This window comes from Pseudophryne corroboree, chromosome 7 (assembly GCF_028390025.1).
Source record: "Pseudophryne corroboree isolate aPseCor3 chromosome 7, aPseCor3.hap2, whole genome shotgun sequence".
In the NCBI taxonomy this organism is placed as follows: domain Eukaryota; kingdom Metazoa; phylum Chordata; class Amphibia; order Anura; family Myobatrachidae; genus Pseudophryne; species Pseudophryne corroboree.
Window position 1 is genome coordinate 194,577,880 of NC_086450.1, and position 14,754 is coordinate 194,592,633.

General features: G+C 43.4%; 1 pseudogene; it reads left to right on the forward strand.

Moving 5' to 3' along the window:
- Positions 1-299: 299 nt before the first annotated feature.
- Positions 300-419, forward strand: LOC134946314 (5S ribosomal RNA; annotated as a pseudogene).
- Positions 420-14,754: the final 14,335 nt, after the last annotated feature.

Consider the following 14,754-nt stretch of genomic DNA (forward strand, 5'->3'; position numbering starts at 1 on the left):
TGTGTCCTGTCTTCATATGCATTTGGTTTGTTCTGCTTTATTTACTGGCATGTAGACTGCTGACACCGCCGTATCATATTGTGTGTATTGGGTAGATCTACACTTTCTTGCAGCATTTTTGTGTTTAACTTAACCCGCACGCCTTTATTGGCTTGAATGGGGGATCTCTCTTTCACCTCCTGGCAGACACGTTTTTGTCACAATCCCCCTGTGACTACCCCTCAGGTATGACCATACAGCGGTGAACACAGTTCGCAGGAGCCAAGTCCCTATACGGTCAGAGTTTGGTTGATAATGATTTCTACAGCCATACCACACTGGGTGACGTCCAACTCCATCCGATCTTGGAAACTAAGCAGTGCTGGGCCCAGTCAGTACCAGTTTTGGAGACTGCCTGGGAACACTGGGTGCTGTATACTAATCACTGTTGCCCATTTGGACCCGTGCTTCTGCTTTATGTGAGATCCTCTGTTACAGCAGCATCTTGCTTGCGTTACTAAACAATGATGTTTAATGGCCATTTTTCTTTATATGGTTTCCTGAGTTTGTACTCATCCGGGGGCTACCCCCGCCAGTGGCTTTTGCGTTCTGTGGGCTACTTATCACTATCTGCTACCAATCACCATATGGGTTTTATCATTCCCTCCCCAATGCCGCAGTTTCTAATTTCCAGTGATTTATTACATTGTTTTTCACTTTGCATGTTGGACCTACTCTTCACCCTTTTTTTAGATATATCACTTCATATTTCTTGTGTTCCATTGGGATTTGTCCTCCCTGTCTGTGGCACTGCTTTAGGACCAGTGCAGCTGTGCTGATGACTCATCTTTCACTACATCAGAGCCGTTGCTAAGTGCAGCGCCGTGTTTGTTTACCTGGCGATGACGCTATGGAGCAGGAGTGATCAGCGAGCCGCTTGCATGGCTCGTCTCGTCCCGTCCCCTCCCACAGCATGGGTTCTTTTGAAAGTTTTGGAGCCAGTCCATGTATTTATTTGGGCTCTGGTCACTGTGTCATTAGCCCCTGAGAAAAACCAGAAACGGTTGAAACAGCTGTCGGGCAGTGACTGTGAGATTGTACATGACCATGCCGTTTGGCTAAGGATTAAACACCTCTCTTCTTTCATCAAAACTGTGAGTGCTGGCTTTTTTGCTTTTTCTGGTGTGCTGGAAAAGTGAGTGTTATTATTGTTACTGCTGCCTTGCACCACCTCAATTTTTTGCTGTGGATTTGCTTTGAGTGCTGTCTCCTTCCCTTAATATATATATATATATATATATATATACATGGGATGCGGTTACGTGGCTGATGTATGGGATCCCGGCTGACAGCATACCGATGCCGGGATCCTGAAGACTGACAATGCCGCCAGCCAGTTCCAGCTACCAGGGGCTATTTCCACTCATGGGTGTCCACGCCAACCATAGAGTGGGAATAGAACCTGTGGCGAGTGCAGCGAGCCACCGAGTCCGCACTGTGGCGAGCCGCACCCTGGCGGCATTCTGGCCAGCGGGAACCCCAACCCATATATATACATATATATATATATATATATACTCCATAAGGGCAAAGGGCTGGCAGCTGCTGTAAAACATCTTATCTAGACATTTGGCTGGACTTAGACATATGGGTTACAGATTAAGTAAAAAAGAAAATAATACTTCATACATTGATACATATGTAAAATCACACACATACATACTGTCACATATCTAAATACATACACGCACACATACATACATACATACATACATACATTCACTCACTCACATACATACAGTCACACACCTGTATACATACATACATAGTCACACATATGTACATAGAGTGACACACAAGCACGCATACAGATATGTAGTCACACACCTATTTACATACAGTCACACACATGCACACATTCATACACACATACTGTATAAAGTAGTCGCACATACATACAGTGCCCCTTCACTGTGTCACACTAACTGTTTAGACTGTGCTATGTGCTGCTGCTCTTCTCTCCTCTTCTCTATGATGGTGCTGTCTGGCCTGGCACTGAGTACAGTGCCGTGTAGCTCCACCCCCTTTTGGACCTCCGGCTTTCACTTGTTCCCTGTGCCCACTCTTAGTGCACAACAGGCAGCACACAACTACACAGAAGAAACTGAAAGTAAACTACAGCTCCTGCAGCAAAGGCTTCTGGGAGCTGTAGTTTATTTTCAGTTTCATCACCAAAGGCGGCAGCTAGTAGAGCCTGGAATCGCTTGTGCTGCTGCTCCGACGGCTCTGACCTCGGAGGGGGTGTTAGGGGGATTGATCTAACCAATCCGGCGCCCAGGTCACATGCCCCCCTAACCCCCCCTAGTTGCGGCCATGACTAAAGAGCGGGTTTATATAAGTGGAAATGTTGCGCCCATAGTAGCCAATCATATTCTACTTATCATTTATCTAGCACCTTCTAGAAGATAATAGCTGGAATCTGGTTGTAATGGGCAACATCTCCACCTCTATAAACTGACACCTTAGTAAATATACCCCTAGTTTGAGTGGCGTAAGTTCATCCCAGTTGCCTGAAGGCAAGAGAAATATTCGTGCCCCCCAGAGCCGTTTTTTGAGGCGGGCGAGCTGTGCAACCGCACGGGGCGCCCGCCGCAGCACTTCTGCGGGTCCTTGCTTCCCCCTTCTCCCTCTTCCCGTATACTCCGCTCGGGAAGCGGAGTTTCACGGAATGATGCGGTTGCGTCGTGACGTCATGACGTAATCCCGTCATTCTGCGAACTCCGCCCGCTGAGCGGAGTACTGATGACAAAAGGAGGGGGAGCCAAACTACTAGAAGGACGAGGCAGCCAGCGTGAGGAGGGAGAGGCGGGCCGAAGAGCGGGAAGAACTTCTGCAAATGTAAGTCTCTCTCTCTCTCTCTCCCTTCCTACCCCCCCCCCACTTGACACTTGCCTGCCTAATGTGTAAAATGGGGACTTTTGCCTGCGTAATGTGTAAAATGGGGACACGCCTGCGTAATGTGTAAAATGGGGACACTTGCCTGCGTAATGTGTAAAATGGGGACTCTTGCCTGCCTAATGTGTAAAATGGGGACTCTTGCCTGCCTAATGTGTAAAATGGGGACTCTTGCCTGCCATAATGTGTAAAATGGGGACACTTGCCTACATAATGTGTAAAATGGGGACTCTTGCCTGCGTAATGTGTAAAGTGGGGACACTTGTCTGCGTAATGTGTAAAATGGGAACTCTTGCCTGCCGTAATAAGTAAAATGGGGACTCTTGCCTGCCATAATGTGTAAAATGGGTACTCTTGCCTGCCTAATGTGTAAAATGAGGACTCTTGCCTGCCGTGATGTGTAAAATGGGGACTCTTGCCTGCCGTGATGTGTAAAATGGGGACACTTGCCTGCCATGATGTGTAACATGGGGGCACTTGCCTGCTGTAATGTGTAAAATGGGGACACTTGCCTGCCGTAATGTGTAAAATGGGGACACTTGCCTGCGTAATGTGTAAAATGGGGATTTAATGTATCAAGGGCTTTGCGGAGTTTGTCATAATATACATATATATATATATATATATATACGTATATATATATATCTTTTTTATTTGTTTATTTTTTTCCTGTGGTGGCCGTGATCTGTTGGTGCAAGGTCAAAAACTGGGGTGTAAGGTAGTCTTTTCAGATGAGACCACGCCCATTTTAATGAGGCCATGCCCATTTTAATGAGGCCACAACCCCTTGCCGGGAGCGCGCGCGCCTTTGGCCCGTGCATGCTTTTTATCTTTATGTCTATGGGGGGGGGGGGGGGGGGGGGGGGCGCATTTTTCTTATGTCAATGGCTGGGGGCGCATTTTTCAATCTCACACTGGGAGCCAAATTGGCTAGAAACAGCCCTGGTGCCCCCCCTATATATATGTAGATAAATGTATGTACAATATACATTTTATATACATATATACATATATATATGTGTGTATATGGAATGTTCTGAAAACAATATATATATATATATATATATATATTGGACAAAACGGTGTACAGGTGCGCTGGTGTTTTTCAAATTGATCGTTTACAGTTCACAGGTGGTCACCCCTTGGACTGTTGGCACTGGTGTAACGAACACCGCAGCAATTCCCCAGGCGGTCAGAACCCCCTTGAGCAAAGATGTCTGGAACAAGAATTTTAAGAGAATGCGCCCATAGTGCAGATCATTTTTATTTCATGAATGCATCAGTAAAAAACACATCACGGGTTAAGATATTCTCGTACCAAATCAGACCCACTCTTTGGGCCAGTTCATAAGCATAAAAATATACACAAGGCAAACCTCCACCGCTGTGTACAGAAGCCGGGACCATGCACCGTGCCGGTAATCTGAACCCGTCTGGCCACTCGCAACGAGCACAGGGAGAGGTAAGAACCAGGTGAAAGCGAGCACACACGTCTGGCAAGCTCCGCCCCAACGCGTTTCGTGGATACTTCGTCAGGAGGCTGGCTTGTCAGACGTCATCTGGATCCTAATATACCCCATCACACATTGTCACAGGTGATATAGATAATTTACAATAATTGGTGATGAGCAAACAATGCTTCAACCGACAATATACAAACATTTACCATGAAGGGTTAAACAATACTAATAATACATATACAATAAAAATATATATAGTAAAAAAGATATATAATAAAAGAGAATTACAATAAAAAAAGACGGAAAGATTTTCTTGCTTACACATCTTGTTACACCATTAATTAGCGTTAATAAAAATCATATCTTTGACTGCTACATAGATAATCACTTAAACCAATTCATCAAAGCTATCATAGTATGCTAAGTATGCATATATCTTATTTTACACAGATTTATTCTATACACCATCCATATATATATATTTCTGGATTCGTGAAAGATCATGTCAAGAAAAGCAGAATCACAATATACAAGGACGTGTATTTAAATGACCATTTTAAATCATTTTTTTCCTTTTTTCTCACATTTTTCTTATTTACTTATATCAGGTCCCCAGAGGCATTAGTCAATTCTATAACAGTTGGATTACTATCTATAATAAAAGAGGCTATATAACTATACTCTAGAATGAGAAAAATATACTAGTAATAATAGTAGAGATACACATTTATATATATATAGATAGAACAAAGGAACCGAGATCCCCTACCGTTCCCTAATGAACGGAGTGATCTCGTAATTCTCATTTACGCCACGTGGGACCAGTGTGTTCAAAGTCAGAATATAAAAGGTCTCCCTTTTAAGCAGCTGTTCTTCTCTGTTTCCACCATCTTTGCCTGCCGCTACATGTTCAATACCCGCAAATTTCAGGAGAGATGGATCGGCATTGTGTTTCTCTACAAAGTGTCGTGGAAAACTATGGTTCATAGCACGGTTTCTAATATTTCTACTATGCTCCAATATTCAGATCTTTAATACCCGCTTGGTCTTTCCGACATAGCCAAGTCCACAGGGACACATTAGTATATAGATACAAAAGCTGGTATTTCAATTTATAAATGATTGAATAGCAATGGGACGTGTCGCAATCTTCCCCACTATATTTTTAGCACCTTTGTCAGCCCGGTTACAGACTTTGCAGCTCACACACTGAAAGAAACCCTTTGTAGGTACCAAAAAATGATCACTTCTATCTATCTGTCTTTTTTGTAGCTTACTTTTTGATACCATCGATTTAACAGTTTTTGCCCTTCTATAGATAACTTCTGTTTTTTTCGGGAGTTCCGGACCCAATATAGGATCTAGTTGTAAGATATGCCAGTTTTTTTTGTGCTATTTTTTCTAATTCTTTAAAGCCTGTACTGAACTGTGTAACAAAGGGACAGAAGGTTTTCTTAATACCCCCCCTGTCATTTTTCTTATAAACCAACAGGGATTCTCTTTGCTTCTCTCTTGCTCTAAGCATTGCATTTTGAGTGAATTCCTTTGGGTACCCCCTCTCCTCAAACCTATCTGTATAGACCTCTGCTTGTTCATCAAATTTTGAGAAGTCTGTACAATTCCTCCGTAATCTGGTATACTGAGAGTAGGGTCAGGCCCGGCGCTACCCGCTCAGCGAAGGGATGCAGTGCAGGGAGGCGCTGGGAGGGAGAGGCGCTCACCCTGCTTTGCATCCCTTCCCTGCTGCGCCGTCCTGACCCCATTGCTGCTGCTGCTGCCAGCGGCTGTGCGGCGCTGGCAGCATGAAAAGCCCACTCCCCCCCTCCCCTCACCTGTGTGTCAGTGGCTCGGTACATATCAAAGGAGGGGGCGGAGCTACACGGACCGGAATGGGCGGAGCTAAACGGGACATAAGGGGCGGAGCTACACGGACCAGGCTGCTGCAGTGCTGTACTGAGGGAGACAGTGGCTTAGGTAAGTGGAGGGTGACAGAGAAATGTGTGTGTGTGTGTGTATATGGTGGGTGTGTATGTGTGTGTCTATATGTGTGAATTGTGTGCGTGCGCACGTGCTTTATGGATGCTACTACTGGGGGGGGGTGCATTACGTGTAAGGACGCAACTACAGGTGGGCATTACATATAATGACGCTACTACTACACGGGCGGCATTACGTATAAGGACGCCACTACAGGGGTGGCATTACGTATAACGACGCTACTACTACTGGGGGGGCATTACGTATAAGGACGCCACTACAGGGGGGGCATTACGTATAACGACGCTACTACTACTGGGGGGGCATCACATGTAAGGACGCTACTACTACTGGGGGGGCCATTACGTGTAAGGACGCTACTACTACTGGGGGGGCCATTACGTGTAAGGACGCTACTACTACTGGGGGGGCATTATGTATAACGCTACTACTACGGGGGGGGCGTTACATGTAAGGACGCTACTACTACTTGGAGTGCACTACGTATAAGGCCGATACTACTACTGGGGGGGCATTATGTATAAGGACGCTACTACTGGGGGGGTGCATTACATGTAAGGACGCTACTACAGGGGGGTATTACGTATAAGAACGCAACTACAGGGGGGGCATTACGTATAACGACGCTACTACTACTGGGGGGGCATTACGTATAAGGACGCAACTACAGGGGGGGCATTACGTATAACGACGCTACTACCACTGGGGGGGCATTACGTATAACGACGCTACTACTACTGGGGGGGCATTACGTATAACGATGCTACTACTACTGGGGGGGCATCACTTGTAAGGATGCTACTACTACTGGGGGGCATTATGTATAAGGATGTTACTACTACTGGGGGGCCATTACGTGTAAGGACGCTACTACTACTACTGGGGGGCATTACGTATAAGGATGCTACTACTACTGGGGGTGCACTACGTATAAGCACGCTACTACTACTTGGAGTGCACTACGTATAAGGACGCTGCTACTACTACTGGGGGGCATTACGTATAAGGATGCTACTACTACTGGGGGGGCCATTACGTGTAAGGACGCTACTACTACTGGAAGGGGCATTATGTATAAGGGTGCTACTACTACTTGGAGTGCACTACGTATAAGGACGCTACTACTACTGGTGGAGGCATTACGTATAAGGACGCTACTACTACTGGGGAGGCATTATGTATAAGGACGCTAATAGTACTTGGGGGGGCATTATGCATAAGGACGCTACTACTATGGGTGGGGCATTACGTATAAGATAAATAAGATTGTGCTACATTTTGGCGTAATTTTAAATGGGGGTACTACTGTGTTGCCATGCCCCTTGTGAGACCACACCCCTTTTCCTGACGCGCGCCAAAGGAATATGGGAGGGCGCAAATTTATAGTTTGCAGGGGGGCGCCGAACACCCTAGCACCGGCCCTGAGTAGGGTATATTCTCTTTCCACTGAGATGACCGCTCTTAAATTCCAGATAGCTGTTACTATCAACTTTCTAAAAGAACGTGTATGTTTCTATCTCACCCACCCGTTTCTTTGAACTTTTCAGTTGAAATTACTAAATCCAGGAATTCCAGCCTATTATTACTAGAAGTACCCGTGAATTTTAGGTTGTAAGTATTTACATTTAAACTACCCAGGAACTCATTCCATTCTTGTTCATTCCCGTTCCATACATTAATCAAATCATCTATGTATCTTTTATACATAATTATCTTAGACCTCATCTCTCCTTTTAGGGTTTCCATTTCCCTTTGTCCCATATAAATGTTGGCCAAGCTCGGGGCACAGATACTACCCATGGCCGACACACACACCTGCTGGTACCACTCATCTAAAAATGTGAAGTAGTTATATTTAAGAACGAATTCTAGGCATTGACAGATAAATTTACACTTCATGTCACTAACCTCAGGATCATTCCTCAGTTGGGCCTCAACAGCTGAGACTCCCTTATTATGTGGGATAGATGTATAGAGTGATTGAACATCTATAGAAAACCACCTATAGGATTCCTTCCATTTTAGCCCTTTTAGTAAAACCGAGGTAGAGTCCTGGATATATGATTCCAAACACGGAACATATTTCTTTATATAACAATCTACAAATTCTGACATCCTAGAGGTCAGAAACCCAATGACACTTATAATAGGTCTCCCTGGAGGGTGGGATAGATTCTTATGGATTTTTGGAATATGATAGAACGTAGCAATCCGTGGATGCTGGTTGTATAAATAATTATATTCAGTAATGGAGATACTGTTGGTGGACAACACTTCCTTCAGTATCCCCTCTAATACAGTTAAGAATCCAATAGTTGGATCATCCCTAAGCTTCAAATAGGATTCTGAATCGTTGAGTAGTCTATGCGCTTCTTCAACGTAATATTCCCTATCCATAAGAACTATCCCACCCCCCTTGTCAGCATTTTTTATCACCACATCCTCATTTGTGGCCAGAGTTTTAAGGGCCTGATATTCAGCCTTACTCAGATTGTTATTTTTCTTAGTAGGAATTTCTAAAGTTTCTAAATCCTTTTTCATCATTTCATTGAAAATCTCTATATACCGACCTCTGGACTCCAGGGGATAATAGGTTGATTTAAGTTTGAGACCCGATCCACTTTTGGGCTCGTCCCAATTTCTGACGGGAGCATAATTTTTTCTAAGAAAATGCCTTTTTAACGTAAGGTTCCTTATATAGAGGTTCAAGTCTATGTAGGTATTAACTTTATTCAAGCTAGATGAAGGAGCATAAGACAATCCTTTGGACAGGACCCTTTTCTCAATCGGATTCAGAGTATATTTAGATAGGTTAAAAATACCCCTAAATTGTAATACCAGCTTTTGTATCTATATATTAATGTGTACCTGTGGACTTGGCTATGGCATAAAGACCAAGCGGGTATTAAAGATCCGAATATTGGAGCACAGTAGAAATATTAGAAACCGTGCTATGAACCATAGTGTTCCACGACACTTTGTAGAGAAACACAATGCTGATCCATCTCTCCTGAAATTTGCTGGTATTGAACATGTAGCGGCAGGCAAAGATGGTGGAAACAGACAAGAACAGCTGCTTAAAAGGGAGACCTTTTGGATTCTGACTTTGAACACACTGGTCCCATGTGGCCTAAATGAGAATTATGAGATCACTCCATTCATTAGGGAACGGTAGGGGATCTTGGTTCCTTTGTTCTATCTATATATAATTGGTTTATTTCATTATAATACTTCCTAGATTTGGTTAAATCTATAATCAATGTGGGTAACGGTGGTAATAGAGACAGAAGGATGAATGTAGTATCAGGCTAATATGAGAATGATCTGAGAGCTGCTTGATATTATGTCTAACTGGAATGAGATACTCACTATTGGCTCTCTCAGTGAAATCCATATGGCGTGGTATAAATGTGTATCTCTACTATTATTACTAGTATATTTTTCTCATTCTAGAGTATAGTTATATAGCCTCTTTTATTATAGATAGTAATCCAACTGTTATAGAATTGACTAATGCCTCTGGGGACCTGATATAAGCAAATAAGAAAAATGTGAGAAAAAAGGGAAAAAAATGATTGAAAATGGTCATTTAAATACACGTCCTTGTATATTGTGATTCTGCTTTTCTTGACATGATCTTTCACGAATCCAGAAATATATATATATGGATGGTGTATAGAATACATCTGTGTAAAATAAGATATATGCATACTTAGCATACTATGATAGCTTTGATGAATTGGTTTAAGTGATTATCTATGTAGCAGTCAATGATATGATTTTTATTAATGCTAATTAATGGTGTAACAAGATGTGTAAGCAAGAAAATCTTTCCGTCTTTTTTTTATTGTAATTCTCTTTTATTATATATCTTTTTTACTATATATATTTTTATTGTATATGTATTATTAGTATTGTTTAACCCTTCGTGTTAAATGTTTGTATATTGTCGGTTGAAGCATTGTTTGCTCATAACCAATTATTGTAAATTATCTATATCACCTGTGACAATGTGTGATGGGGTATATTAGGATCCAGATGACGTCTGACAAGCCAGCCTCCTGACGAAGTATCCACGAAACGCGTTGGAGCGGAGCTTGCCAGACATATGTGCTCGCTTTCACCTGGTTCTTACCTCTCCCTGTGCTCGTTGCGAGTGGCCAGACGGGTTCGGATTACCGGCGCGGTGCATGGTCCCGGCTTCTGTACACAGCGGTGGAGGTTTGCCTTGTGGATGTTTTTATGCTTATGAACTGGCCCAAAGAGTGGGTCTGATTTGGTACGAGAATATCTTAACCCGTGATGTGTTTTTTATTGATGCATTCATGTAATAAAAATGATCTGCACTATGGGCGCATTCTCTTAAAATTCTTGTTCCAGATAGATAGATAGATAGATAGATAGATAGATATATATATATATATATATATATATATATATACACTGCTCAAAAAAATAAAGGGAACACTTAAACAACACAATGTAACTCCAAGTCAATCACACTTCTGTGAAATCAAAGTGTCCACTTAGGAAGCAACTCTGATTGACAATCAATTTCACATGCTGTTGTGCAAATGGAATAGACAACAGGTGGAAATTATAGACAATTAGCAAGGCACCCCCAATAAAGGAGTTATTCTGCAGGTGGTGACCACAGACCACTTCTCAGCTTCTATGTTTTCTGGCTGATGTTTTGGTCACTTTTGAAAGCTGGCGGTGCTTTCACTCTAGTGGTAGCATGAGACGGAGTCTACAACCCACACAAGTGGCTCAGGTAGTGCAGCTCATCCAGGATGGCACATCAATGCGAGCTGTGGCAAGAAGGTTTGCTGTGTCTGTCAGCGTAGTGTCCAGAACATGGAGGCGCTACCAGGAGACAGGCCAGTACATCAGGAGACGTGGAGGAGGCCGTAGGAGGGCAACAACCCAGCAGCAGGGCCGCTACCTCCGCCTTTGTGCAAGGAGGAACAGGAGGAGCACTGCCAGAGCCCTGCAAAATGACCTCCAGCAAGCTACAAATGTGCATGTGACTACTCAAACAATCAGAAACAGACTCCATGAGGGTGGTATGAGGGCCCGACGTCCACAGGTGGGGGTTGTGCTTACAGCCCAACACCGTGCAGGACGTTTGGCATTTGCCAGAGAACACCAAGATTGGCAAATTCGCCACTGGCGCCCTGTGCTCTTCACAGATGAAAGCAGGTTCTCACTGAGCACATGTGACAGACGTGACAGAGTCTGGAGACGCCAAGGAGAACGTTCTGCTGCCTGAAACATCCTCCAGCATGACCGGTTTGGCAGTGGGTCAATAATGGTGTGGGGTGGCATTTCTTTGGGGGACCGCACAGGCCTGCATGTGCTCGCCAGAGGTAGCCTGACTGCCATTAGGTGGTGAGATGAGATCATCAGACCCCTTGTGAGACCATATGCTGGTGCGGTTGGCCCTGGGTTCCTCCTAATGCAAGACAATGCTAGACCTCCTGTGGCTGGAGTGTGTCAGCAGTTCCTGCAAGACGAAGGCATTGATGCTATGGACTGGCCCGCCCGTTCCCCAGACCTGAATCCAATTGAGCACATCTGGGACATCATGTCTCGCTCCATCCACCAACAGACTGTGCAACCACAAATCATTGCACAGGTACTGAGCTTCTACTGCAGATCCACAGAAGGTTTCTCACCTAAGTGATTTCTTCCTCTGTACCTGAGTATCCGATTTTTTTACAAATAGCCTCACTATAAGGCCAGATCGTTTGCCCACCAGAAAACCCTAGTGATATACGGGTTTTTCTTTCAAGCATATAGGAACGATTTGCCAAGTCGTGTTGATTTGATAAACAACTGCATGTACCAGTCAGTTGAGATGTACCCCTGATGAAGTCTCGAAATAGAGACGAAACTCATTAGGTATCTGTATTGTGATGTTATCTCCGACTTAGCATTAAGGAGAAGGAGGAGATTATTGTGAATCACCTACAATTGCTTTCAATGCTAAAAGTCATATTGCTACGAATGTGGAACAACACATCTCCTCTGTAACGACTTTGGTATTATTTTGTTTTAATAAATTTTTTAAGATGGAACATGTTATTAATTTGTTTTTAGGTGCTTAAGCCATTTATAAGTTCCTTGGTAAAAAAAATTGGTGTTGATAAGACACTTTGGCGCCAGTTATTCTATTGCCATACATTTTTATCCATTAGTTCCTCCTGACAGGGAACTTAGTTGAACTTGGCTGCCTCTTTTTAATTACTCTTGTATTACTCTTGTATTAATTGAAGTGACTATCTTAATTGGATTAATCCACTAGCGCAGAGGGAGAGTATTTTGTTTTGATATATATATATATATATATATATAATTTTCTTACCCAAGATTAGAGTCCATGACCTGTTTTGCTGAAGGCAGACACCTTACTGATAGAGCTATTTGCTCCTGCATAGCACACCTGCAGATTCTAATTGTATGTTGCTACTTAGAATTGTCAGTACAAAGCCTTTACAACTAGGCAGATCTATGTAATGTCCAGCCACACACTACATAGATCTGCTCAGTCACTTACAATGCTGATTATTTCTCTGACAATTATTTTGCAAGTATCATATCCAGGATTAGAACCCACAACCTATTCAGTAGCGGATCTTGCCACGGGCAAGCAGGACTTTTGCCCGGGGCGCCGCCTTCCGGAGGGCGCTGGCGCCATCCGGAGGGCGCCGCACCGTAGCAAGATCCGCCACTGCTGCCCGCTGTGTCACCCGTCCGCCTCCGCTGCCCGCTGCCCACTGCCGTCCCCGTCTGCCTCCTGTGAATCGTGGATAGTAACTTTGCTGAGCGGTGCGCGATGACGTCATCGCGCACCGCACAGCAAAGGTCCTCTCCACGAAGAGAACTAGACGCGGCGCTAGCAATGTACAGGGGGCGTAACTGACCACGCCCCCTGTATTAGGCAACGCCCCTTTTCCTGCCCGGGGCGCAGAGCGCCCTTGAACCTATTACATATATTACATTACTGATGGAGCTATCTGCTCTTGCATAAGAAGTATGAGACTTCTAACTATATGAAGTTACTTGTAATTGTCAGAGAAATAACTTCATATAGTTAGAAATCTCATGTTTCCTATATACAGTAGGAGCAAATTGTAAAATATGTATCTATAATAAAGAGGGTGTGATTTGCAAAGTGCAGTGACTAGTGGGGGAGTCTGCTACGGAAATGATAGCTGCGGCTGTCAATTAACTTAATTGAATGATGTCGCTGAACACAGAACAGGAGGACAGGTGCCCCCCTTCAGAGCAGGAGCCCGGCGGCAGCTGACTCTGTTGCCTCCCACAGTTACGCCTCAGCCTTGTTTTTATAAACATAGTATATCTAGAGCAAACTTATGGCATCTGTCGTGGACCTGCCTGAAACAATTTTAATATTGGTTTGCTGTGACTGCTGTCATCAATTGTATAGTTAGAACCGGGTATATGTATATTTGGTCTATGTACAAAATGAATTATTGTCTAATTGCTGCTCTCCAGCGTTATGTGAATAATGTATGTATATTAACAAAGGTCTGTATTGCATAGTGATGGAAGGCTCCTCAACCCTTGACTATTCTAGAATGTATTGGCGTAGTCCATTGTGGCGCACCAGCACTTTGTTTATGATAGAAACACCTTCCTAAACTTTATCAAGTTTGGTTAAAATAGTTCTTTCTATGCACTTTAGCTGGAGCCCTCCGCCGACTTTGCTCCCCTGCTGTATATGAGCACCCCGACCGAAGTGTGACATCCATGAGTCTAATCACAATAATGTTTTACTAAAGAACTCTCCCTCAACAGTACTGTTGAATTGTTGTCTCCTTTTTGTCTTGACTTTCATTTCCATGTACTGTTTTTTTCATGCACTATGGATGACTGTGTATTGGGAAAGTTACTTCATTTCTGTGTATTGTTTAGTGGGGTTTCTTTTCATGTTGTATTATGTATGGGTAAAAAAAAAACTAATAAAAACACTTAATTTAAAGAGAAAAGAAAAAAAACACTATCAATCTAATATTTATTACAGATCTCTTAAAAATCCCCTCTCCATTAGCTGAAGCTCCTCTAACATAATTAAAACAGGGTTTAAATGGGGTCTAATACTAGGCAGAATGTCACTGTGACATTACTGGTCATGCCCCTGTTTATAAAGCAACCAGTCCAAACTCACACTACATTTGCATTGTAGTTTTACGGTATTGCACAGCCGCTTCCTTGCTGCTGTGCAATACTGTACAAATCACAATCAGTCCCACTGTTCACTATCAGTCATTCATCATCAATTATAAACCAGGAAATAACTCACATTTGATAATCTAATGTTTATGTACAGTGCTAC